We start from the raw sequence: 25,943 nt of genomic DNA, 5'->3' as shown, positions 1-25,943 counted from the left end.
TCCAAAAATGTGAAAGTTCCACATTTTTTCCCAATATTATATTTAATGGCTATCTTGTGGCACTTGAACTGTTGAGGAACACAAAATCTGTTGCATGTTTGCACAATCGGGGATTATTTCTCAGCTGACAACTAGAATTTGAATAACTAAAGCATCAGCAAAGAGCACAGAGACAAATGAGTGATTTTTTTGACACAGTTGCTGTTAAAACATTCCTGTAATAACGATTGGTACGTCACGACACTCTTCTCGTTTTACTCGTTTCAACTAGTCTGCTCTTAAACTTCCAGGTAGTTTGCTACTGGAAAAAACGTACAACAACACTTGAAACGCAAAATATCTTTTCAAAATAGGCCTTTAAGAATTTCTCAACAATTGTGGAGCAAATAGCCAAAAACGGGTCAACTGGTTCAAAGTAGCATTACGATTTTCAGAAAAAGAAACTTCGCTCCTGAAAAAAATATTTATCAGACCGAAAAGCATGTGCTCTATTGATAGGGCAAGTTGTGAAATGGCTCATATTTTACGAACCATTCTACAAATTAACCAAATAACTACGTTCCCTTTAAGAGGAAGAAATTCCCTTCTCAGAAAAGTAACTTCGTGAGCAATAAATATGACCTGAGCTCGTTCATACTTCGACGATTCCCAACCAGTTCGGCAAAAACGAAAATTTTTTTGCTAAATGAACAAATCAAATATCGAAGATCACCGCTTGAGTTTAACATTGCATAATTTGAACAAACAAAGAGTTTTCAAATATAACTTTTTGTTACAGATACTAAACGCTTGTCAAGCAAATTGCAAAAAATGGTTAACTTGTCCAAGATAACATTATGCTTATAAGAAAAAATTCCCCTCGCAAAAAGTATTTATCCAATCCAAGACACGTAATTTACCGTAGGATGAAACCAGCGCTTCAAAAAAACTCTACAGGATCGGTATGGACTGGATAGACACACACGCAGACGGACGGACTCCCTTTTAGCAGTACAACGATGGTGATGATGATAATAATACTAATATCTATAAAATGAGCTGTTCCGATTTGAGTTTAAAAGAAGATGGTTTTTTCAAGACGAGTGAGCACGGGTGGGAAGTTTTATCAAGTCGTCAATGTCCGTAACAGCTTTCGCAGTACCAGCTAAGGATGTTCGAAGTTTCATGAATCAGAAGGCCCATTTCGAGGTACATATAAACTATAATCAATAAGCAATTATCTACCTAGTCTCAAGAAAAGCTCCAGAGTGAATCCTAGTACATTATGTATATGTTATTGCCCGGAATTTTTATAGTTAGAGTTTAAAGGTAGATTTTATTATTTTACATACAAAGTATTTGTGCAAATTAACTCTGGTAAATCCTACATACGTAGTCAAACTGTCAAACGAAAATTCGCTAAGAATAACCATTTTATTACGTGCGCGGGTGTCATCTTGGATGTTAGTATTTGACTAGGTCTGATACAAAGTGCAATCACGATAAAATTCACGCTAACGATTTTCCTGTCAGAAATAATAAGCTCTTCAAAATGTTTGGCGTAGTGTACGTGTATGCTTGATAATTTTTTATTAAATTGAGAAAGGCTGATACTACTGTATTACAACAGTAGTATCAGCCTTTCTCAATCACATAGTGCAACCAATTAAATATGCATAATATGGCTTAGTAATAGGGAACGAAAGCTATAGTCGAATCCAGAATGGCACACAGGCCATCCCATTTAATTTTATAAATATAAAAAAACAAGCTGGAACTCAAGCATATTAACCCTCAAAAGTGACGTCTGCATCGCTCTATCCGTGTACACAAAGCTGCTCGATCAGAGAACGCACAGATGTATACTCAAAAAATCAAAAGCGTTAAAATTAAACTGCCGTTTAATATCTGCCGTGGACCGTAGTGACAAAAGTCAAGTCTGTTCATTGTCGGCGGCGTTCCACTGTGAATGCATAATGAAGTCCATTTATGTCATACACATGCAGTCGAATGCGCTTACACTGTCTAAAAACCAAATAGTTATGCAGAAAAAAAAACGGAAAAAAATTTTAAATTGGTGAAATTCAGTGACTTCGGATTGTTTCTTCGTTGTCGAAAACTACCACGAGTTGAAAAATGTTTACCAAGGCAAAGTATCTTAGAATATATCACGAAAAATATGAGGAGCATAAGGTTACGCTTCTACTTTACTGATTTCGCTAGCAACTCGTACCAAAGCCGTCGGCTTTCAGTAAACCAAAACCACAGTAGTCCAAAGCCATACCAGTAATTTAACGACAATGTAGATCTTGCCATTGCTGTCAGCGTTCATATTTTTTTTCGGTATCGCTTAAGGTGTAGCGTACAAAGTATTTTGATGGAAGATCTCTGTAAAATGCTACCAAGCAACTAAACAACCGCTGTGATACTAACTTCTACGTTAATATCACGAGAATTTTGCTATGTTATATTTTTGAACTCGAACCAGTGACGCGTCGGCTTTAACGTTTAAGCTCCGTATGTTGGGCGATTGAGCCACGGCCACGGTTCTCTGTTGATTTATTGCCGCCATAAATGCCATTCATTCAAAAAAGCAACGCACCATATGTAATCACATTAGTTTGACTTCTAGCATCGCTAGAAGACTTATCTCAATTTTTAACAATATTTTGTTATTATTTCTTGGGATGATTTCAGAATAACATCATGCGTCAGCTGGTTGGAACACACACAGGAAACACATGACACAGCAGGAAACTTAAAACACTAACGAAAAAACAACAAATCTTTAGGTTATAACAGCTGATGTAGATTGGACAATAAAATTGCTACAGGTAAGCAAAATTTAAACCAGTACACCTTTAAATTGAAATAATTGAAACACTGGAATATATGTGAAAAAAAATAAAATCAATTATTTAAAGTGATCCGGATTCGAAGTTAAGCCCGCCTATTCGAACAAACTGGAAAGCTTCTATTCTATCTTTAATAAGGTACCTTGATTCACTTCTAAAGCGCGGTTTCGAATTACATGCCAAATCGCGCTCTAAGTTCTAAATATAAAATCGTAATTAGTCCGCCGTTTCGAATGATTATTATTGGAATGTGTATGGATATAGCTGTACTCTTAGCGACTAAAAACACTTTCCTAAAACGTTTAAAGTAATAAAATAGTAACTATTAAAGTAGAGGTTCCTCATATTAAGCAGGTCCGAAAAAGTTGCTTTTTTGAAATCTTCCTTAGCCCACACAGGATTCGCATAAAAGCTATATTTGTACATAATTATATATATAGTGTATCCATATGTACGTTTCTAGTATATAAGTGATTAACAAAAAGACCTAAAGATGACGTGACGAAAATCGATGAAAAATTGTTCACGCGTTTGGAAAATGCTTAATAAATGAAGAAAAATCACAAGGTCGATTCAGTAGTTGTAAGCGAAGCTCTAGCAAACTGGAAGTATGTATTTTCGCCACCCTTAACCTATGAAATTAAAGTTATACGCTGATTGATACTGAAAATTACTAATGGTTAAGTGGTTCTATGACACTGATTATTAGGAGCTGCGCACAATTATCTTTTTCTTGTTCGCTTAAAGAATGGACGATTTAAGCCAGCAGTTACTGGTAAGCATTCGGCGATTCGTCAGTCAGCGTTATGGAGCTTTTACTATGAAGGCGAAACAACTACCTATATAACAGGTATTGGTAGTGTAATTAATAATACTGAATTCTTCAAGAATTGGGCTCTTCTTCTCCGATCTATGTGCCAGGAGACCACCCTTGCTAAAGTGCGCTAATTAGGTCATTTTCTGTGTTGAAACGTGAATATTACATAACTTACTGTAATAGAAATGCAGCGTCAGAGAGTCTTTATAAAAACAAAGCCTTCAACTTTTTAAGTGCGATACATATCGTTCTCGTGTTTGCCACTTAACCATATATAGAGGTAGGTATCGACCTTATATATAAACTTCACAGTTCTCGTACTGATCAGAATTCGAAAACGTTTTTTTAGACGTTACCGCCGGTTCATTTTTCAATGCAGCATATATACGATTAATCTCAAGGGGATTAATACATATGTTCGCAGATTGCGGGTTTTATTCGCATGAGAACAGTTTAGTATTTGCACCTAAAAGTTGCTGTACAAATGTACCTTTATTTATAGTCAAAACAGGTAACTAAAAAAAATCACATTTTCTGCATTTGTGTAATTGCAAGGATTAATAATTACTATATTTACAGTGCATTATTAAAACATACGCACAATACTTGCTCAGCGTGCAAACGAATCTCCTTGCGCATATATTACTTATCCTCTTGGTGCGAGTTATTTTTACATATGACGGGGAACTGGCCAATTCATTGATCACTGTAATATCTGTTGTTTTGTTGAATTCAGCAATCTGTTGACCAAATCTAGTTCTATAACTACTCCACACCCGGCTTTAACCCTGCATATTAGTTGTATTAAAGCCTATTAAATGTGTCATTCTGTTTTTTCTGTAAAAAACACCATGTTACTCACTGTGAAATATACAAAAATTAACATTTTTGACTACAGGGTATCGAAAGATTGTGTTACAAATGAGATAATTAGTAGACGGACATTCCCCTAACCCAAATGATTACATTAATTTAAAATTGACGAAGGAGAATGAAAGGACGTCACATGCCTTCAAAAAATAAAAATATATTAAGTCAAATCGTTGTTTTTAATTTTTGTACGATGCCCAGTTCGATTTATCATGATTAACTGAGTAGGAGTGGATCTCTTTTTTTGTATAGCAATGACTGGTGGTCTGACAGCTGTACTACAAAACTCGGGCCACTTATTAGTTAGTACGTTAGTTTTAAAAAAATCTGCTTTGTCTATTAATGCTAAGCTCATGAGGTTAAAGCTCAGTGCTACTGCAAGAAAAGTTTTTATATGGACATATAATCTGGTTCTCTATTCTCTGTAGAAATATACCAATAAACTAAAAGTTTGAAGCGATTCAGTCCTATGCTTAGATAATGCCACGACAACGTAGCAGTATAAATACGCGGGCGCGTTATCAAAGCTAAGCGAAAGCGAACGATACTACTAAGGTTGCAGGAATACTACTAAGGAAGGTACTACTAAGGAATGCAAACGAATCGCTTAGACTAAAACATAAATGACAATAATTTAAGCAAGTATTGGTGACCTAGATAATGAGACTAATATACAACTTAAGACAAGACAGGCGTAGAAATTCAAATTTTTAGAAATCAACAGCTGGAACAAGGAAAATGCGAGAATTTTAGTACTAAGACAGCCTATTATACCACAAGGAATGAGCAAAGCGCCCAGACTTCGCCCGCATTGGGAAAAGTTAAAAATCCCTGAAGAGCTGTTTTTGCTATTCATGCGATTAAATTACTTAGGATGAAATATGCAGGTGCTTAAAGTTACTTTCTTTGAATAGCGTAACTTGGATATGCTCAAGCAAACGAAGTTAACCGAAAACGTATTGTAAGGTCGCTCTGGCAAGTCGCCATTGAGGCAAACCAGTAATGCAGACATACAATAGGTATATCCGCTTTTTTTTACACTCGTACGGCAAGGATTTGTTCTCTCGGTTAGGAAGTTGCATAGGCAAGGTGACTGCCGCACATAAATTATCTGGATTCAACTAAGAAGTGAATTAATACGAAAGAAGCACCTCCACCGCTTGACAGTTTTCACGTTTGTGTTGTTTAACAAAATTCAGCAATCTAGCAGCTGGCTTAATTTTCGCGAGGGACATACATTACATACAATCACTCCTTCCAGCAATCTTACGACTTTGATTGGCACTCATCTTCTACCATTCTTTCTAAGCCAAATTAACAATAGTGGAAATCCACACGAACTATGTATCGTATGTACGAAATGCGCAACTGTTTGCTTCTTCGCGATAATTAACAAATACCCAAGAAAGTGTGACAAAGAGAATATCAAAGAGTGTACTCCTCGGTAGGAGACAGAACACAAGGAAACTGCGTCAGGTTTTCGTGCTTATCGCCGTGTGACCCGGCCCTTCAGAAACATATGATTTAAACCTGTGAAGTGTTTGTGCATTTCGTATATACTTCCTCAGTAGAATTTCAATTAAGAAAATTTTGATCTAATAGTTAAGCTGTATGATCCGTAATATATTCAAACAGGCCCGCACCGCTCCATGCCTTAAAGATCAATATACACAGAAAGCTCTAAACCTTTCAAAAACATAATGGAGATACCAATTTAACATCAAAATTATTATTCTAAGCACACGTTGCTGGGTTAGGCAGTAGCGACTGTTGGGAAAAACAGCTTTTTTTTCTTAATTTACAAAATGAGACAGCGTCTATTTGAGATGTTTTCGACTGTATAATTTGGCCATTGAAAGTGGTCAAAAATGTTCATTGTATATTATCACAGTAACTATAATGCGCGCTGATTTAAATAAGAGGATATTTAAACTAGCCCGCATTATAGTTACTGCGATTTTAATTTTGTGTATTCGTGACAAGGCATGTAGTGGCTCTTTTATGTCCTTATGATGGATCGCTGCTTTTGTGTTTATTGTACTTGTATAACGTAGAAAATTGAAACCTAGAGTAAATACAATTCGTTTTGCACAAAAGGCAAGCCGGCCGAAGCAACAGCACACACAGTATCAGGCGTAAGACTCGAAGCATGCGGTTACAATAAACATAATAGCTGCTTCTGTTATTTCAAGTACTATCGTCTGCAAAGTAATACAATGTAGTAGTAATAGTGTGTCAAATCGTACTTCGACGATGCACCTTTTTTACTTCACATCCGCTTTACGATGCTGATTAATCGGTCTAGCATCTTGTATAGACAACTAAGTGCCTTAATCAAATGTTCCCACCATATTTAACGCACGATATGTGACGACAACATGCGTAATCACCATGAAGTCTCCTGCCGCATTCTAACTATGGTGTTAGATCCAGTACTTCAGCTTTGTAATAAGAAATGTTTATCTATAAGCACAATAAATGTACGAAAAAGCACATTTTTTCGTTTTTCGCTGACCGGCTCCTCCGGCAGCTGGAATCTTCGTCACGTAGTAAGTAGTCTGAATCTTTTGCCATTGACACTTCAGCAAGCTATATCTCACGTATATCATTGTCAAACTGCGCTAAAATTTGCTAATTTATATCTGCATTAGAATCTGCTTATGGATACAGATACGTGTATTTTTTATTTTCTTAGAAAAAGCGCACTTATTTCTCATAATAAAATACCACCTAGTATTTGCACACAACTGTGCCAGAATTAAGTTCGTATTCTAGTTTTCGAACGTTAGTTTGTCCCTATCAGCACCCGTTTGTTAGCACTTCTGAAATTTAGGTAAAAGTATTTGTCAATATACTTTAATGCATAGTGATCGACTCAACTGCGGTTTGTTTTTTAGTCAAAGCTGTTATTTATATATACTTATTTTCTCAGTTTATACGATGATTAAGGGCCATTAGTAGTAAATATTACAGCACTGTTAAGAAGCTGTTTTCACTAACTGTATTTGAGTCAACCGTCAACATTTAAAACACTTGAATGATGAGGGTAAAGGCTGCTTGTATAGTCATGGTAGTATAATATAGTAATCATAATAAGATTAATCATTGGTAAGCCCGTTTTGCAAAATTATTAATTGCTTCTCTTATCAATTATAAGTCCACATTTTTCTTTCTCCTTATTTTTTAACACCTAAAAATCAGTTTACCTGGAAGGGGCAAGCTATCAGTATCCTCACACGGTAATCAACTAGAACGCTCAAATCAAATGCAAGAAAATGCGCACCCTCACTTACACTGTTAATTTTCTGTGCCCTTCGACTGTTCGTTACTGCAAAAGGGCGGACTACCGCGAAAGCGGTGAACAGCATAACAATCTAACTCACCAGATTTCTATGGCAGGTTCCGGTGTGATTGTAGCTGCACATTTCTTCAGTTTCCCTCGCCAGCGAGCGGCTCTCCTACGATTCTCTACATGGAGCACTTCTTACTTTGCCACGGTCATATACGACTGGATTGCTAGATCTAGCAGTAGCACAACGGACAAACGAAATATCACCCAATGTACAAAGTGAAGCATGGCCGGCAAAAGGACTCGTCTTGAATAAAAATGGGTGTTAGTGAATACTGCTGTTGAGGAAAGCAACAATGCGCCTGCCTCTTTCCGACATCCGACAACCAATGTTGTATTTTAATACCCGAGGCAAGAATGACACCAAAAAGTATATGAGTAGCGTTGTTGTCTGTCAGGCTGGGTCTTTACTTCAATTGTTGTGACTCGTTTATATTACATTGTTCCTGTTTATAAGAGCTAACTATTTAATAAATCGACGTTTATAATATTCATATCATAATTATATGCTGGCATTCTAGTTTAGAGCTATGAATGGTTTCTATCGTTGACATAATTCCGTTTACTCTAACTATTCGTATATATGTATATATTTGTACATTCAAGAACTTATATCCATATTAGGTTTATTCCTAATTTGCCATTTTTCAATTGTTTGTGCTTTTCAAATGCCCTATATTGCTGATTAAAACCCATTATTTTTTTTTTGCATACCCGTTGTGATCGCTATACGTCGTAAGCGAAATTTCACGGCGATCTCAGTATCCGAAGACGAGTGTTCCAGATGGCAGGTAGTGCATTACCCGTCAATTCCACATCTCTAAATTTTCATTTGCTAAAATCAACTTCCGAGCAATACACTATATTTATGACGAAAACGGCAAGATCCGTATGCCTGAAAAGGCTTGATACTGGTTTGCTAAACACCCAGATAATATGTTTGAACCATGTACTTTAGTTTGATCAGTCTTCCCAGCCGCAAGAGAAGCGATTGTTGAAAAAACTATTGTTTCAAGAAGGATCAAAGATTAGTAATCCAAGTGTTTAAGGAAATATCGTTAACTAAAGATGCTTGATGATTTCTGTTTAGACATAAAACCTTTTAATAATGGAATCAAGTTAAATCTACACATTAAAAGGAAGATCCACACATTTGTGTAATATTAGTATCGGTTAACGAATGTTACAAAATTATCATTATCGAAGGTATTATTATGATTGCAATTTGTGCCAATAACAACAGATACCTAGTGTTTCATCTGACATTCGTAACCATTCAATACGCAAAAATATTCTTGATTCAAGCACTTTATTGGATCTAAGTCATAAAAGGATACGTTTATCTTCTAACCACTACTGTGTACATCGAAGAATTTATTAGTCCGGTTTAGCTGTTTTTAGTCGTTTGTATATTTCAAAATTAACCCATTTATATAACTTGACAGCGCTGGACACCAATAAAAAAAAAAACGTGTTTCATTACATTTTGTATTTTAGGGCAGCACGATTTGCATAGCTTCATCGTATGTTCTCAGGTACGGCCGCCACAGTTCATAAAAATAAGTAAAACAAGACTTTCATAAATGGTAAAGTAAAATTCTGGACTTCAACCATAAAACGGTGAAGTATTGCTTAACAAGGTGGCTCAGTTGGTTGTATTTGAAACGCTAAAACAATATATGTTATGGATCTTTATGGAACTTTGCTGTCTCTTTCGAATACTATTTACTAATTCTTCACTACTTTGATGACCATTTTCGTTCAAGAGGTCGCCCAGAGCGAGATTGAATTTCGAAAACAATTATGCCCCATTTTGGATCTAAAAAGCCAATAGCAAATATTCTTCTGAGCCTTAACGTACTCTGCAAATATTCTGTATTGGCAAACAAAACTGAATTTTTTTTTTTTTTTTTTACCTTTAACATATACGTTTAGAACTAACCCGGTAATAGATCGATCATTCGTTGCAGTTCACTGCGGATGCGCTTTACTAATGTCCGCTGCAGAACGCCAAAGATGGGACATTGCTGTGACTTCGTCAATCGATTTCCAATAAAAGTGTCGGGCGTATACAAGTTGAAAGGGGTTTTAGATGATGGAAAATTAAACACTAAACTGGTAAAAAGCAGGAAACTGTTATGTCTATTGTCGGCGGATTAGCTCGTGCCTATATACAGTCCTTTACAAATTTACTTGCAATCAAAAAATATGTCAACATATAAAGCTAATTCTGGTTTTATTTGCACGCTGAGCTCTTCTTATTGATGGGTGGCTAAATGGCCTCCCATGCTAGAACGAAATATATGCAAAATGACAACAATTTTTCAGTATTTATTATCAAATATTTAAATTTTACTCGCGGAAGAAGCGAAGATAGGTAGTCTAAATTCTCGGTACACGCAAATTTCACAGTTTTTAACTGAATGTTACAGCGAAGTATTTTAAATAACAACAAAACGATAATCTTTGGCCGGAGTCGCTTATTTTTACAGCCGCGATATTAGTCCATTGGAGACCCATTCGATTGTCAAGCTATGACCTAACGGACGCTCAACGGGTTTTATAGAAAAGGGCATTCCGAAAAGCAAATTTTTAATTACACTCAACTTTGATGCATTATTTTCCTATCTGTTTCAAAAGTTCTTTAAGATGATATAATTTTTTAATATAGAATTTCAATTCTAAGATTCGCAAGCTGCTTAAAAGATTGGCGACCGGAATGGTTTTTACATCAAGCACACGGAACAGCATCGACAAACATTTAACACATTCGATAAGGGGACACGCCAGCTCACTTCGAACCAAACCTTGTCCAATATACACGTTTCTGAAAGTTCTTAATACACTGTTTTTTTTTAATGATACCTGGCTTTGCAAAAAGCGAAAAGCTTCTTTAAATTTCAGGCAAGGTTAGCGGGCAAAATAAGAATTTATGAAAAATGCACATCTTAAAGCTACTTAGTTTTGCGTAGTTTGGTCGGGATATAACCTAAACACTATTTTAATGGGCGTCGTTTGGAGACCCAAAAAGAGGCGACTACACCACCAACCCTATTATTTCAGATAGACCTATTAAGCGCAAACCGAACAAAGTGAAGTTATCGTGGTATTGTATAACTGTTTCTGAACTTGAGTCAATAAAAACAGTTTGCTATATTACGCCTAGACACGAAATGTCTTTGGTACGAGCCGTAACACTCGATCGAGTTAGTCATATACGTGTCTTAACATACGGTTTAGGCTTTTCCATGCTCTAAACCACTTCTTGCCAGGCACTTTTAGGCAAGTGACAATTCTTAGGCGTACGATGGTGGTAAATTTATATCTACCCAGGGATTGTTGTGGCAGACTGCCTTATTATTCCCAGCATTTTCACGCCATCGTTGAAAGACTGCGGCGCCTGGTCTATTTGCTCGAACCTGACTTCTTACCGTTGCTCGGATTGTGTCCTTTGATATCGGTTTGTAACCGCCCACAAGCCACAAGCGTTTTGTGAATATGTCGCGCATAACGAGGCACTTCATTACTCGCTGCAGAGTTTTTCGAATGCCTGCATGTCCTCTCGTTTTTCTAAAGTGACAAAATATGATAGCGGCTTCAAACTGAGCTGAGTGACCTCTTTGATGAGTATTTTTTATTTGAAATACTAGCTTGTTACATTATTAACAGGAACAGCTGCTCCTTCGTTAGCTATTAGCGATCTCCCTTAGATGAAGGCTCTCCGGACATGAGTTACGTCAAGACTACCACACGTTAACTTGGAAGGCCCACAGCCGGCGGTGTCAAAAACTTTACACCCGAAACGCGTTTTTTGCTCCGTGCCACGCTAATGTGTCGAATCTTGCTGCTGTTGGCACTGATTGGAAAGCTTCTGCGTACTACAACTCTGTGAACCATTATTAACGCTAGGTGTCCTTGTCTAAGGTTTCGTACATCAGCTGAAGCTCATAAGCTAGCCTCAACAGTTGCTTATGAGGCCCACCGTATACGTCTGCTGCTCTCTATAAAACTCCATCGCTAAGACCTTGAATAGTAGCTTCGGTGAAAACCCAACTGCCTTCACACTCTCATTCAAACACTTTCTCACGGATCCTAACAGCAATTTGGCCGACTCATTCCATCCTCGTATTACTTAGTACGCTGTTCGCCTTCAACGATTCATTTTCCTCTCGCAGCTACCAATCTAATACCAACTTTCCGAAAAGAGGTTTCGAGCTGGGCACTGGCCGAACTGTTTGCGCCTTTTCAGATTCCGATTTTGATGATGGCAATCCTCCTATCGGGCTGTCAGCTCTTGAGCTCGTGTCATGAGTCTGCCCCTATAAAAAAACATTTAAGTCCTGCAATGTTTTGCTGCCTACCAAGTCGCTTCTCCCACGTGGCGCGAAAGAACGTTTTTTGCCGTTGACTCTGTTGGCCAGACCGTCTTTACGTACGTACTCTAAAACACGGGTTCCCTTTACTAATCTAAAAAATACCGTGTGCGGTCGCCGGTTGTTCCTCTGCTCTCTTTCCTGGCATGAGACTACCATATCTCATCGATAGCACTGTCAGAATAATTTAAGCCATCCGTGTTAGCAATGATGGTGTTTTTCCTATTAACGACCCCCCAAAATAGTATTCCTGCAGGTAAATCTGAGTATGCGCTAAAGACACCATTGAAACGCCGCTGTTTCCACAAGCCTAATCCATTGCCCGCACCTTCAGCATTTAAAAAACGGTAGCTTTGGTGGCGATACGGCTACTCGCGTGATCTTTGCTAAATGCTTCATCATGGATCTTAGCACGCAGCTTGACCGCCTTCATCATCAGTTCCTAACTAGGACCACCTCCTCAAAAAAATCATGTCGGCGCGGGCAGTCGATAAAATGCGTCGCGCTGGGTCCCGGTTTCAACGTTTCAATCAACGACTTCAACCAAGTAGCCACCTTCCTAACCTGTAGCTATATATATGGAATCTGTGAAATATTGTTTAGATGAACATCCCGCCGCAGCCACCAACTGGAATAACTGTAGCCGCAGACTGAAATAGCCGATAGCCACACACTGTTATCGACTATTTCGATCTTATACAGAGAAAACGACGGAAATACTTACAACATAACACGAAACTGGTGCAAGTTGTCACAGTACGCATTAAATACAAATATTTAGTAAGGACTTACACATTAGATGTGTTTAAATATATGTCGAACGTTGAGGTAGCGTGAGAAAATCTCTTACTATATCAGACTTGTTTTTAGGGCTCACGTTTTCCAAATTTCAACGCTGGAATGTTTTCCACTTCAAGCTGGCTTTGTTCATTACTTGAATGGCCTGTTGATGTTAAGTAAAACTTTTTACGAAATTGACACGTTGTAAACCATTTGAGGTTTCTCGATTTTATTGGTTTGCTAAATTTGCTTTAAATTTCTTATTCTGAAATCCTCATATATATATACATATGTATAGATTATTTTTCTAATGATCCAATCTTATAGAAATAACTGTAGCATGATTATTTGGCATGTTAGCGCTAGTCAAATTTTTCGTATTTTTTTCAATAAAAATGTCATTAAAATATATAAATGGCAATCGTTGTCTTATGTTACATTTAGTTAAGGAAGGGGCTCCCATTTAGTCATAGTAAAAGTCCTATGGTCAATACACTTAGATGTCATTGTGGGCATTAGTCAAAGGTATTAAAAAAAAATTATGCCGTACCTCGAAAATAGTCATGTTTCCAAAAGATAAAATTGCGAATCACTCATGTTTGTCAAAATATGTAGCATGACTCGTATAAAGCACATATCACGTATTTAAAGATAAAAAATGCTTTATAAATCTCGCTGTGTGCTATACTCATTGAAAACATGCATCCCAGTGCAGAAAACGTGAATTCCATCGGTGAGCATATAAGCTTGTAGAAGCATAGACACAGTTAAAATTTGATAGGCACAAAAAATGGCATAATGAATTGGTTATTCTCACACGTGTTCAGTAGTGACTGTAATAAATCGGGCATATGATTTTGTCATCGTTAAATTATCTTTCAATGGGTTTTTGATTGGAAGTGGAGAAAAGAAACGCTGAATCGTCCATTACTGTCTATATATATATATATATATATATATATATATATATATATATATATATATATAATGGTTCCTAAAAGTATTTGTCCACCTTTCAGTTTTAACATACTCACCTAAATGATGAACTAGAGAGCAATATGTTCGAAAAAGTATACTTTTCAAAGAATCAATCATCACATACTACAACTACGTAATAAAGATTGAATTAACAGGAATACTTATGAAAAAAAAAAGCGAAAATAAAATGAATTCCAACACATACGTTTACTGACTGAAATGTAGGTTTCAATATCTGCGTTATATGATAGAGTGACCTTGTGATACAAACGCTGAAATGCTACACGAAGAGATAGAGTAGCTGATTGTACCATCTGCACTTCCTTTTTTTGCTCAGTGTGGTACAAAAAACGAATCGCAAGAGCAAGGTAACGGTATTGATGGAGGCATCTATAGATAATATTACAGCCGTACGATCAAGGTAAATGATTGCGTCCAATAAAGGGCTAATGTACCAACTATGACATGCTTAGATATCTAACAGTTTAAGACAACGAAAACGCGATTCAGCCGTGAAAAAATGGCAGAGTTCCTTCGGTGCAGAATGAATAATTTGTGAATCTTCGGTGAAACGAGCTATCACTGCCACTCAGCATGTGTCAAATTGTGAGTGAATGTGAGGAATCGGAAGCAACTGCTGAAGTTTACAATTCGGCTATAATAAAAACAAGGAAGGTAGAGCTTCCATTATTAAGGCTCTATATACTCTCTATAAGAATCCTGAAACTTGCTTTTCTGGGCACAATACTTTAGATGTTTCATTCGGTTTCCCATATTTATCCGATATTTACAGTCCAGTTGGCTGTAATAGCTCGTTATCTTATATTTGGCCTTCTTCATGGGTTCTTTTCCCAGTAATTCAGCAATACTTTTATTTACCGAAGTATTCATCCACAAGGCTTTTGTCTTGTTTTTTTGAAACTCGGAACCTTGTCAAGACTCTGTCATTGATCGCTGGATACATATCCATTTTATTAGAAATACTCGTCCTACATTTGGCGCAATATTTTATATAATATATATCAATATAACCGCAATATTTCAACAAGCTTCTCTTTTTGCATTTTCCTCCACAGTTTAGGTAGAGTCCAGCACTGAGCAAAAAGATAAAATGCAAGCAGCCAATATAACACTTGTGCGCACACATTATAGCGAACAGAGTCGCTGTATCACACTAAGTAAATGTTAGAATTTACAACTTCGTCGGTAAACAATTGCCTTTGGCACACTTTAGAAGGAATATTTCCGAATGCCGTCGTTCATAATAAATATATATAAATGTAATTTGACTCTTAGAATTGTAGTTTCTAATACTGTATGTATTTAACCATAGCCATCAAGCTCAAAGCTCGGCAGCATTTATCGTTTTCGAACAGGTGCCTTTTGCTTTGAAACCGTGAATTAAGATATCCAAGTATCGCGGCGGACATCATGATTACATATTAAAAAATTTTGTTCAGCAGTCACTTGCTTTTTATGATTCTCTATGATTCGGGCAAATAAAAAGTCATAACGGATTGGTCGAAGATTTTAAGAGCTACACTGTGTACGTGAATGGGCACCAATATGTAAAGAACTCATTAAATATATATTAGTAGTTGAATTATGGCGTTTTTTCACATCACTGGAATTCTAACAACATCTGTATCGCTATTATCCTACACGTCTTTTTCTTATTTATCAGTCAATTTATTCCACTTATGTCTAATGTTCAGGCAGCTGTCGAACCACTTTTTGATATTCTTGAAAGCTAAATGTAGTGTAACGAATTTTGTTTGTCATTGATCACAAAAGTTAGTAACCGTCTGCGCGATGTCTGAAGAATGTAGTGCTCAGACTAAAATTTTGCAGAGCGGGATTAAAAATTCTTGCCGTATGTGATCTGGTGTGGTCCTGAAAGAGGGCGACTTGGCCATGTTTGTGGGGTTTTTTGTGCTGGATAACTTTGTTTACTCGATGCAACATTGAAATCTGCTTTTTTTCCAACTATTTCGCGGTGTAACTGTTCTAGCCTTACCAAATAAGTTATTTCTTTTATAGGATCTTACAGACTCATAGGCACTGTTTCTCACTACTAGTACCAATTCTGTATAAGGACGTGTCACTGTAATATTCCTGTTATATTAGTGTTGGACAAACTGCTGAGAAGCTATGTTCCGCATTGTTTTTTACTTATTTATAAGGCAGTCAAGCTTTTAATCTTTGGGGAAATTCTATTCACTCAATACTGATTATTATATGATCACAGTTCTTCTAGGCTGATTTACGAGTTGTTTATTGACCGTCTTCATTTAAAAGTGATTTCAGGATGTCCTCATCGTTCTCGGATAACCGACTGGGGCGGGTAGCATCGTCTAGGTCCAGGATATTATTATTAAGTCTTGCAAACCGTCCTTGAGCCCTCTAAATCCAGATTACTGCAAAAATATCTCTTTGGGTTGCTTTAGTAGTTTTACCTCGACAAAGGGCGAAACAGAGCAGATATTTGAATTAAAAGAGCGCTTCTTTAACCGGGAACACTAGTTTTCAAGTCTGAATTCCAGATAAAATTTCATCTACTGTTAAATAAGCTTCGAAAGGGTTTAAGGAGGAGGGAGCACGTTTGGGTGGTATATAGATGTAAACAGAGTGAAGAGATAAAACGATAAAGGAGCATTTAAGAACAACCCGGTGTTCTTAGTATTCAACTTTATATACATACTTTAAATAACTATTTTTAAGAAATTAGAATACGTACTTTAAATATTCCGATATCAATAACCCGTATGTAAAACGACAAAGCCTACAACGAGAAAGATATGAGTTCATCGTCGAGATTGCAGCCTGACGTCAACAGATAACCACCCACCTTCAAAATAATTGTATTTCATTAGATTTCATAAAAAAAAATCAAAATTTTGTATTACTCACGTTTCGTTATGATCCTTTAGTTTATGGTTCCATGGTTTGCAGTGAAGACACATAACTTTATAGACCTGCAGGATAACAAGTATAATAGCGTTGTATTATTTAATTCGCACAGAGCTAAAAAATTATCCCTCACGGCTAGTACGATGTATAATTTCAAGAGGGTGGCTTATGTTTAGTAAATAAGTAGTTTGTGGTGTGGCATAACAAATTATGTATATACTATGTATATATGAAACGATGTATATCGTTTCGTTTAGGGAGGGACATAAGGAACATATGACGGGAACCTTCCTATGAGACTAGATTACATATTCAGTTTTTATACATATGACGATAATTATTATTACACTTTACTTGTGTACATTTTTTTCACCGGACATTTTTTTCAGTGCTTTTTCCAGCATACACACTGATTGTCACAAGATCGTTTAAACCACCTTCTGAATAGTCAGCATCAGTATATTTTTATATATAAATCCTGCACGAGGAACTTATACTGATCCTAACAAGGCAACTGCCGTCAATTCAGTAAATTTAAAAATGTTGAGTACGAAGTTGTAGACATTAAGTGCCATGTATGAATCATATTATATTTTGTATATATTTCGCATTTAGTTTTGCGAAACTAAGAAGCTCTTGCCGCGACTCTAGAAATAATAACAGCACATATTCATGTGTGATTCTTGTATTCTTGAATGTTCTATTTTGTGGTACACTTCCATGTCCTGTACCTACCCTTTATCATTTGAAGCGCATAGAAAGACCAACTTGGTAATAGTAAAGTCTCTCACTCTAAAGAGCACCCTTTACTATTATTGAGTATTAAATGTCGGTGTGGCTTTTAGCTAAACTTAATTTCCATATCCGTGGCTAGGCACAATTTCTAAAGTTTTTAAATTAAATTTTTGAAGTCAACTTCCTAGAGTTAAGCAAATGTCAAATAAAAAATTTATTATTTTTATTATATATAGATATATAAATACTAGTATTACGCTTTATGAAAAATATTCGCAAATCATAGTTGAAAAATAGTTTTCTATGAAAGCTGAATTATTTGCATTGCAAGTACTTTAATTGACACGTTAAACGCGTTGTATTAGTTGAGTTTCCTTTAAACATGTAGTTTTTTTAACCGTGCAAGCATTTCAGAGGAACTATACGAATGGTCGATCTGAAAAACAAACAATTTCCATATAAGATATGTCATTGTGTCGCATCACAAATTTCTTAAAAAAAAATGTTTCAAAAACTATGCATACGTTATAGCAGCACCGTCGTAAATAGGTAAACAAAATTTGTGTGTCGACGACAAAATTCATACTTACCAAGCTACCTGATGGAAGCGGTTTGAATGTTATGTGGAAACTAAAACAGGGGAACTATATTCCGAGTACTTCCCCTATCTAATTACGATTATACTAATTTTAACGTTTGAGACGATCCTTCCCATTTTATTTTTACAATACTGTGCGTTATTTTCAACGCTGCACTTACGTAGTTCAAACAATAATGCGGTATGTAGCAATTAAAAAAAATTAGTTATTCTACTACACATGTTCTGTGTATATAGCATTTTTTAAATGACTTGATAAGTACTACAAAGCGTAGCTAACAAATACGCGGTAAATTGAATTTGTGATCAAGCATTGTCACAAACCAGGTGTCCACTCAGTGGATCCCTTTAGCGTGCTTATCTTAAAAAAGTAGTCTTAAAACCTGCATCGAATTTTAAGCCCACCGATATGGAAACAACGGTGTTTTGTTCATCCATATCTTTCTTCTCACTTTATTCAAAGGTTCAATTTGCATTTCTCATAAAAGCAATTTCAGTCAAATATCGTCTCATGGGCCGCTTACATGACCTAATTTCGTGACATTTCCTGAGTCACGTCATTCCGTATTCCAGAATCAGTTTAACAAATCAATTTTTGAATACGGCGTTTCGGATTATGGATTATTCCGGCACTGTTTGATACATACTGCCCCTAATCGTAAAGGAAAAAGTGAGGTAAGTTAAATCACAGGGCTCGAGCGGCCACTTGAAGCCAATCAACGCCGGTACATAGTTTTCAGCAGACTGATCATTCCCCGCGCGATGCGGAAAGTTGCCCAATCTTGTTAAAGCTAAAGGTCGCATCCAGGCCTTCGATTCTATCCAAAAATATTTGCCGCATCTCACGATAGCGCTCTCCATTGATTGCTGCTGTCGTTCCATACAAATCTAATGAAAACTTTGTTTCACAAGCTTTACCTGGCAGTGACTTTTAGTAAAATGCTTGCTGAACACTCATCCTTAGACCATAGGTTGACAGTCTATTTAATTTATTCAGCCATTCAACTGAAAGTGAGTTTCATCAAAAAAGATAATTTTTTCGAATTTCGAAGAATTTGCTAGCTCGTGCCTCCAGCTTCAGCATCTGATCAGCAAATCAACGATTTTTGTGATAGTTCTGGGTCCCTGATTCCTGAATCCTATGGGGATAAAGACGCAACCTGTGCTACGAAAAGCTTTGCAAACGGCTTCTCGATAAGTGGTGTTGTTAATCGCCACGTCGCGTTGAGGTTTTTGAACTGGCATCGGCACTGCCCCGTACTGCTGCATTAATATTTCCTCCGATTTGTGGTCTTTTTACTAATTTCTTTTTTCGGTCGTAGTCTCCATGGCCTCACTTTCATCTAGAATTTCGTTGACTTTCTCGATCCATCGCTGCAATATGACTTCCGTGAACGAGAAGTATTCATGTTCTACGCGGAGAGTCACCGTAATCGATTCCCCATTTGGATTGTAATTTTTTACGAAACCAAATACTACTCCGGATAATGGCTTTTCAGCATTGCAAGCCCTTAAATCTACTGTTTTACTAATACACAATCTGCTCGCCATCGCATATTTGCAAATGCAGAGAGAGAGATGCATAAATAGGTTTCGTTATATTTCCCGTAAAAGCGTCCTGAGCTTTTGGCAAATCAAGCCATGTTCGAAAAGGTTTGGTTAAAAGTATACCACTGTATCCCTTTTGGCCAGAATGGGCCGATGTTATTTTCAACCTACACAAATTAATTTTTTGCTAGATTTAAATTAACGGGTTAAATATTTTAACGGGTCCAGTAGGCGTATTGGACGCCACAACGTTATACTACAATAGTCTTGACACTAGGTTGGTAATGCATGTTTGCCTATGGCCGTCATATATCTTCCACCAGAGCTACAAAAACTCTGCAAAATGGGAAATATGCCGTTAAAGGGGCAAATGAATCCATATATTTTGAGAAGGTTTTTAGATACAATCTGAAGTTTGATAAAAGAAGAATTTATAACCGCAAATTTCACTCAATATTTTCCGTACATAACCTTCTAAACATTTTCACTGTTTTCAGTATCTGAATGATATAAAATGTTTTTCTTGCTTCTTGCGAAATCAAAGCATCATTGCCTCTTAGGATCTAGGACAGGAACTTTCTTTTGACAGTTCGGTGGAGTTTCATAGCTTGGACCTGCATCGGATGACACCGTGTCATTTTTCTTATTTTTGTCTCCTGATCGTAACGTAATCGATGTCTGGATATTCTTATACCCATTATGGCCCAGTCTTCCATCAAGCTAATCTTTTGGATCTGTCTGATCACAAATGTGCGTATTTCGGTGAATTCGTTTCAGAAGACAAACTTTTCTTGTATATGTAGTTGTTTTGTGCAAAACCTTACAAATCGAATGAGCGATGCTGTTGCTTTCAAAAAAGAAAAAAAATTACCGAACTCTAACGTTACAGGTCTGTTGGGTTATATGAAGTTAATAGAAATGTAATGCTTTAAGCAGGCTTGCGTTTCTTGCTTGCGACTGCACCACCTGCTAAGAGGCTCGCTTCGTGAGGGCTTTTGGTGGGCCCCGAGTAATCCAAATTGCGCAAACCAAACAAGCGTTATCGGCTAGACTGTGTATATGTCTTTAGGAAATAGAACCCGGTGACAGGATGTCGGCACGATTTTTACTCGGTTTCCATATTTTCATATGGCAAGTGCAATTTGCTCGGTAAGGTTAGCGAGGAATGACTTCCGGTTATTCTTATTCAACTGGCAATCGTTGCGTAGTCATAAGTTGTGGAATCTATTTAATCTACGTCGACTTTAAGTTTGCTGGCGACGTGCGATGAGTGCACGGAATAGGTCAGCCGTATGTACAGTATACTGGAACTCTATACACGTTTAGAGAAGCAAAAGCAAAAGAAAAGCAAAAGCTATTGTGGATTCAGCGGAACGAAGCAATAGTAGATAAAGCAGCTGAAGTTTGTTGAGCTCGCGTCGTGGAAGCAATGAGGTCTTTTCGAGTGTTTGTAAGTGCTGAACTACAGAGGCGCCAGACTGCCGACAAATTGGTGTCCCAGCAGCTTTTTCTCGCGAAAACGTTTTTGTTATTAGGCGTACAAAGCATACTAAACATGAGAGATGAAGGATCCGGACTTGTTTTTTGTGTGAACCCTTCGGGTAGCTTAATTCTAGCTAAATTGAAAAACACATTTAGCTTAGCAGGCTAACTAGATTCGAATATATACGTAGAATTAATCGCTCATCGTCATTGAGTGACGATTGCATCAAGCAGTTTCTACGAATTAGATTATTTCTCATAATTAAAATAGCCTAGATAGCCGAACATCGTTCGTATGTATGAAGCGATACATCTTTTTAATGACTGCGCTGCACCATAGTTTGAGAACCTGCATATGGATGTATAGCTCGTGTCTACTGGCCAGTTTATTGCTTCTTGCTTAGGAGAGCAGTTAATACTTTGGTAGTAAAGCCATAGTAAGCCAATCCACTCAAGATTGCGTATATTGGCCTACAACTTTTTAGTGATAACCGAAAGCCTTCATATTTCTATAGGTCAGAAAACCGTTAAGATCATGCGTTGTTCATAGTTTGTTTTCAACTGCAGAGGATTTTTTATGCAGGTGGACATGGCAATAGCTTTTTTTTCGACTTATTAATCCTGTAAACATATCAAACATTACAAAGCGGGGAGCTCGGTGAATGACGTCATTTAGAAAGGTTATTTTTGAGCACCACCGGCATATTTGACCAGTCCTCATTTCGTGCTGGCTGCATCGAGGCTGGGAATCACTTTCAGTTAATTTAAACTAAAAGTGATTTCCAAGAGATACGAATTTTCCGATAAAAAACAATAGATAAGACAACCTAGTCTTATTTATTGCTTCCGTTTATCCTTTTTTCATATAGGAACCTAATTCCTTGTCAAAATGGTTTAGCGGTTGTCCTTCTCTGGGTCTCACAACCGAGCGACGCGTTGATACGATTGATATTTTCCTTAAAGAAATAACACCCATTTGTTCACCAAGTTCTGCTCTACCTAGAACTTTCGCTAGAAGTCTCGATATTGTTTAAGAATTATATGGTTCTTTGAAGAACGGGGCACGTCCACCTATTTCACCTAATTAGCCTTATTGCAGCCTGGAACTCAATATTCCCTGAAGTAAGATAATCCTGTGCGCAATTTTTGGATCGCACTTAATATATCAGACATGAATCCCGTTTGTAACAGTGTGTTAGAACTGATTGAAGATTCAACGTTAAGTAATCCCTGGACTTCCGGCGATCACCTGGTTAAACCTGACTCACTAGGGGTAAAGCTTTAAAACCAGATTTCTTTTACGTAGAATAGGAAACAAATTTACCAGCAAGTTTTGACTTATATAAATCTTGAATATCGCTTTGGTGCAACCTTTTTGTGCCCTGCGCTTTCTCAAAAAGTCGTTTTGTGACGTTTCGAATGGATGACTCCCGCGATCACATAATAGCACGTCGCATGTGCTTCAAACTGGAACGATATGGATGGATTCACAGAACAAACCTGTACGAACATTTTTTGCTGCTAACCACTTGAATACCGTCCAAATATTGTGAAATTTTATTATTTGAGTCACTTTTGACAAGGCTGGTTGCGGGTCATGTGATTGAATTTGTAGTTTTGCTATCAGTCTTTAAGGTGGCGTATTGATCAAAATTATTGATCTTGCTTAAACTTTCTGACGTTATAACAAACTGCTCCCTGGCTAAAGAGAACTTACCACTATTAGTGCGCAGAGCACTTCATTTCTCGGCTTCTAATACGTACAAGGCTGGCTGCCTATTTACATTGTTTTTTTACTAAAATAAATTAGTAGAATCTCTGCATATATCCTAAAATTGTGCATTTGTCGATTGATTTATTGTGTAGTTTTTTTTCATCCATTGCTTTGTTACCAGCAGCCAGTTATGTTTAGTGATCAACAAAACCAGTTAGTTTCGACGCAGAGTCCGTATTGCCTTGTAGCTCAAAAGAAGCTCAGCCCCAGTGAACGTTCGCAAGCTATGTTTGCAATCAAAAACTAATACGTCAAACGAATTAACTTTAAACCTTTACCAAAAAACGCTAAATAGATTGTCAACAGAACCGACGAGGGAAGAATAACTAGGGTAAGCTAAGGTGAGATTAAGAAGTGACTAATGATCATACGTAACGCATTCACTATGTATAGCAGCTTTATGTAAACGTTTTACACAATTATGCAACATTACCGTCGTAGATTCCGTGTAGTTATAATATATATAATAATCGATTACAAAGTCTAATCAATTGAAAAATGTGATGATGGTTTGTGAGCAAACATTTTCAGCATTAAAACCAGATTCACAATTTCTGCCTGCTTAATATTCTGGTAACTTGAAAGAGAAGTGTGTGGTTAATACGCTCCGTTATAGCTATTGGGCTCTAATTGGATTTAAAACCTAATGTACATACGGATATCAGCATCTCTGTGAAAACCAACAACAAAACCAGCTTCAGAACATTTTTTTTACTACAAAGAGCTTATAAAATAATAAGCAGCTTTTTGCGGACCAATATTGCAACCCGCCACGAAAACAACTTATTAACAGTGTCAAAAGTAACTGTTTCGAGAGCCCTGATGAATACACTTAACGCAGATCATCTCTCTTGATTTCAAATAAGCTACTAAAGAAGTCGTCCTGATTTAGTTTGCCGAGAATTTGTAGATAATTTTTGTTGCTGAAGAAATGCAATGTATTGTAACTCAGCAAATTCATGAAGGACGCCACATTTCCATGCCACTCGTTTTAGAAAACAGTTTGAAGGTCTTGTGTAATATTTTTATCTTTATGATGAAATTGACATTATAAATGTGCTTTGTAAAATAAAAACTCGAACCATAAAGTGGCATAGTAGTAGTTTAAATAAAATGGTACCTAAGGCAACATGTTCGCTCCATGCTATAGTGGAAGGCACAATATATGCTACAACTGCTATTCACTCGCATAAGAAATATACGTTTGTTAAGATCATCATTAGTAGACGAATACACATTGATATTCAAGTGCTTCAGCTTTTATAAACGTAAGAATGTAAAAGTAATAGACTTTCCTAGTTGCATAGAAAAGTCAAAATAAATACAATCAACCAGTTGGTAAAAGTCTCCTAATTTCGGCTCATATCTAGTTTGCATAGCTAGTTTGGTAGCTAGTTTTCTAGTGATAGCTTGTTTGTTCATAGGATTATCCCATTCTTCATGTAGCGGCCTCTCAACTAAAAGGTAAAAATACGATCCACCAGTATCCTTTTAATTAAGTGAAAAAAATAAGTAATATATGTCATAAAAGATCGGGCAATCGATTTTCTATTACTTTATTTACATAGGCTTAGTTTATTTCTTGAATTGGCGATATTACAAAGCTTCTAAGGTATTCCAGAACTCTTCTCATTTTCGTAAAATCTATAAGGTAATAAAAGAAATAACAGTTTAGAAATTGTACATCTAGCTAATTTTAAGATATATGTGGAAATAAGTCAGGCGTCAGATTATATTTAAAAGGCAGTCATTTGCATCCTTAAAGAAATTACTTAAATTAAAACCTGATTACCGCAGAACTTGGTAATCGAGTTCTTCAGCAAAAAACGCAATGCAAGTAATATTCAGGGGCGCAAGCTGGGACAATCTTGTGACAAACCCACGAATTATTCTTCTCAAACTCAAGCCTATTATAGAGAACAGTACTCAACATGATTATTCCTCATAGTAATAGTAGAACTACTCAACATAAGTTCATGATACACAACTCGCCCAATAGTCGAAGGGGGAGAAGTGTGATTCTTGATCCGGATCTTTCAGCTTGTTTCCGCTTGGATGCGTCTTTGCAGCGGCACATGTACGATTGTACTTGTTTATTCGATATTAGCCTGGTCCTCAAAAGCCTCGTGCAGCATTTCCACAACTTGAATCTACAAGATCTTTAATACAGATCATCATAGACACCTTTTGTACACATTTTTTTTCCTTCCTAAAAAACGAAACATAACCCAAAATTACTTCCTTCAAAGCTCTTGCGAAAGAGGAAGAAGCCTGTTTTTTTTAGCTAGATCGTGCGTCGGTATGGAATCGTTTTTAAAATAATATTTACGTTCGAAGACCCGCACGTGAATGCCCCGAAATTTGGCTTGTTTAACAGAAAGAAGAGTATTCGCCGAGTCACAAACTGCTATTTAAAAAACGAAAGTTTGCTGTTTTATAGACACTATTTTAACCAAATAATAAATGTAGATTTAGACAGATCATATGCACGAAGTTTTGGTGATGATGGTGAACTATCACTAGAGTCACAGAATTGGAAGCTTTGCAATGGAATTCTTTTCATGGAATAGCTAGGGTTGACCTGCACCTATAGCCTCCCAAATTGAGTCTCAGTTAAACAGCCTCACTTAATACTTTTGTCAAAATAACAAAATATCAAAATTCCGTGTCCACCAAAAACGTATATTCTTTTACTACTCGGAAAATTCATTTGACGTTCATAAGCCTATTCCTATTATACATGCAGCGATTGCTGATTAATTTAGGGTTTGCAGTAAATGCGGCCATAAATAGCCGACTGGTATGTACAATGGCACAAAATATCTGAAATGTGGTCAGTCTGCACACATCGTTGAAATAGTTACTGCTTTGTAATAGAGCAGCTGATTTCCTTAT

General features: G+C 36.8%; 1 protein-coding gene and 1 long non-coding RNA gene across 5 annotated transcripts in view; one reads left to right on the top strand and one right to left on the bottom strand.

Annotated features, from left to right (window-relative positions):
* LOC111243817 (excitatory amino acid transporter 2-like) overlaps positions 1-25,943 on the bottom strand; it is a 125,510-nt gene that overhangs the window by 68,534 nt on the left and 31,033 nt on the right. For 2 of the 4 annotated variants that reach the window (XM_086979861.1, XM_086979862.1), the window contains one exon: positions 16,912-16,976. The gene's annotated coding sequence lies outside the window, so the exon portion shown is untranslated. Of the gene's footprint in view, positions 1-7,727; positions 7,746-7,814; positions 7,915-16,911; positions 16,977-25,943 lie in introns of those variants that run through there. The other 2 variants (XM_022789969.2, XM_086979863.1) reach the window with 2 other exon arrangements.
* Positions 82-8,372, top strand: LOC147757713 (uncharacterized). Its single transcript, XR_015320848.1, has 3 exons — positions 82-1,188; positions 2,677-2,813; positions 7,921-8,372. It is a non-coding gene; the product is annotated as an uncharacterized LOC147757713 (long non-coding RNA).

The sequence above is a fragment of the Varroa destructor genome, unplaced genomic scaffold, assembly GCF_002443255.2.
Source record: "Varroa destructor unplaced genomic scaffold, Vdes_3.0 BEIS01000002.1, whole genome shotgun sequence".
NCBI lineage: Eukaryota > Metazoa > Arthropoda > Arachnida > Mesostigmata > Varroidae > Varroa > Varroa destructor.
The sequence above is the reverse complement of the archived record's forward strand: the minus strand, read 5'-3'. Positions and strand labels throughout refer to the sequence as shown.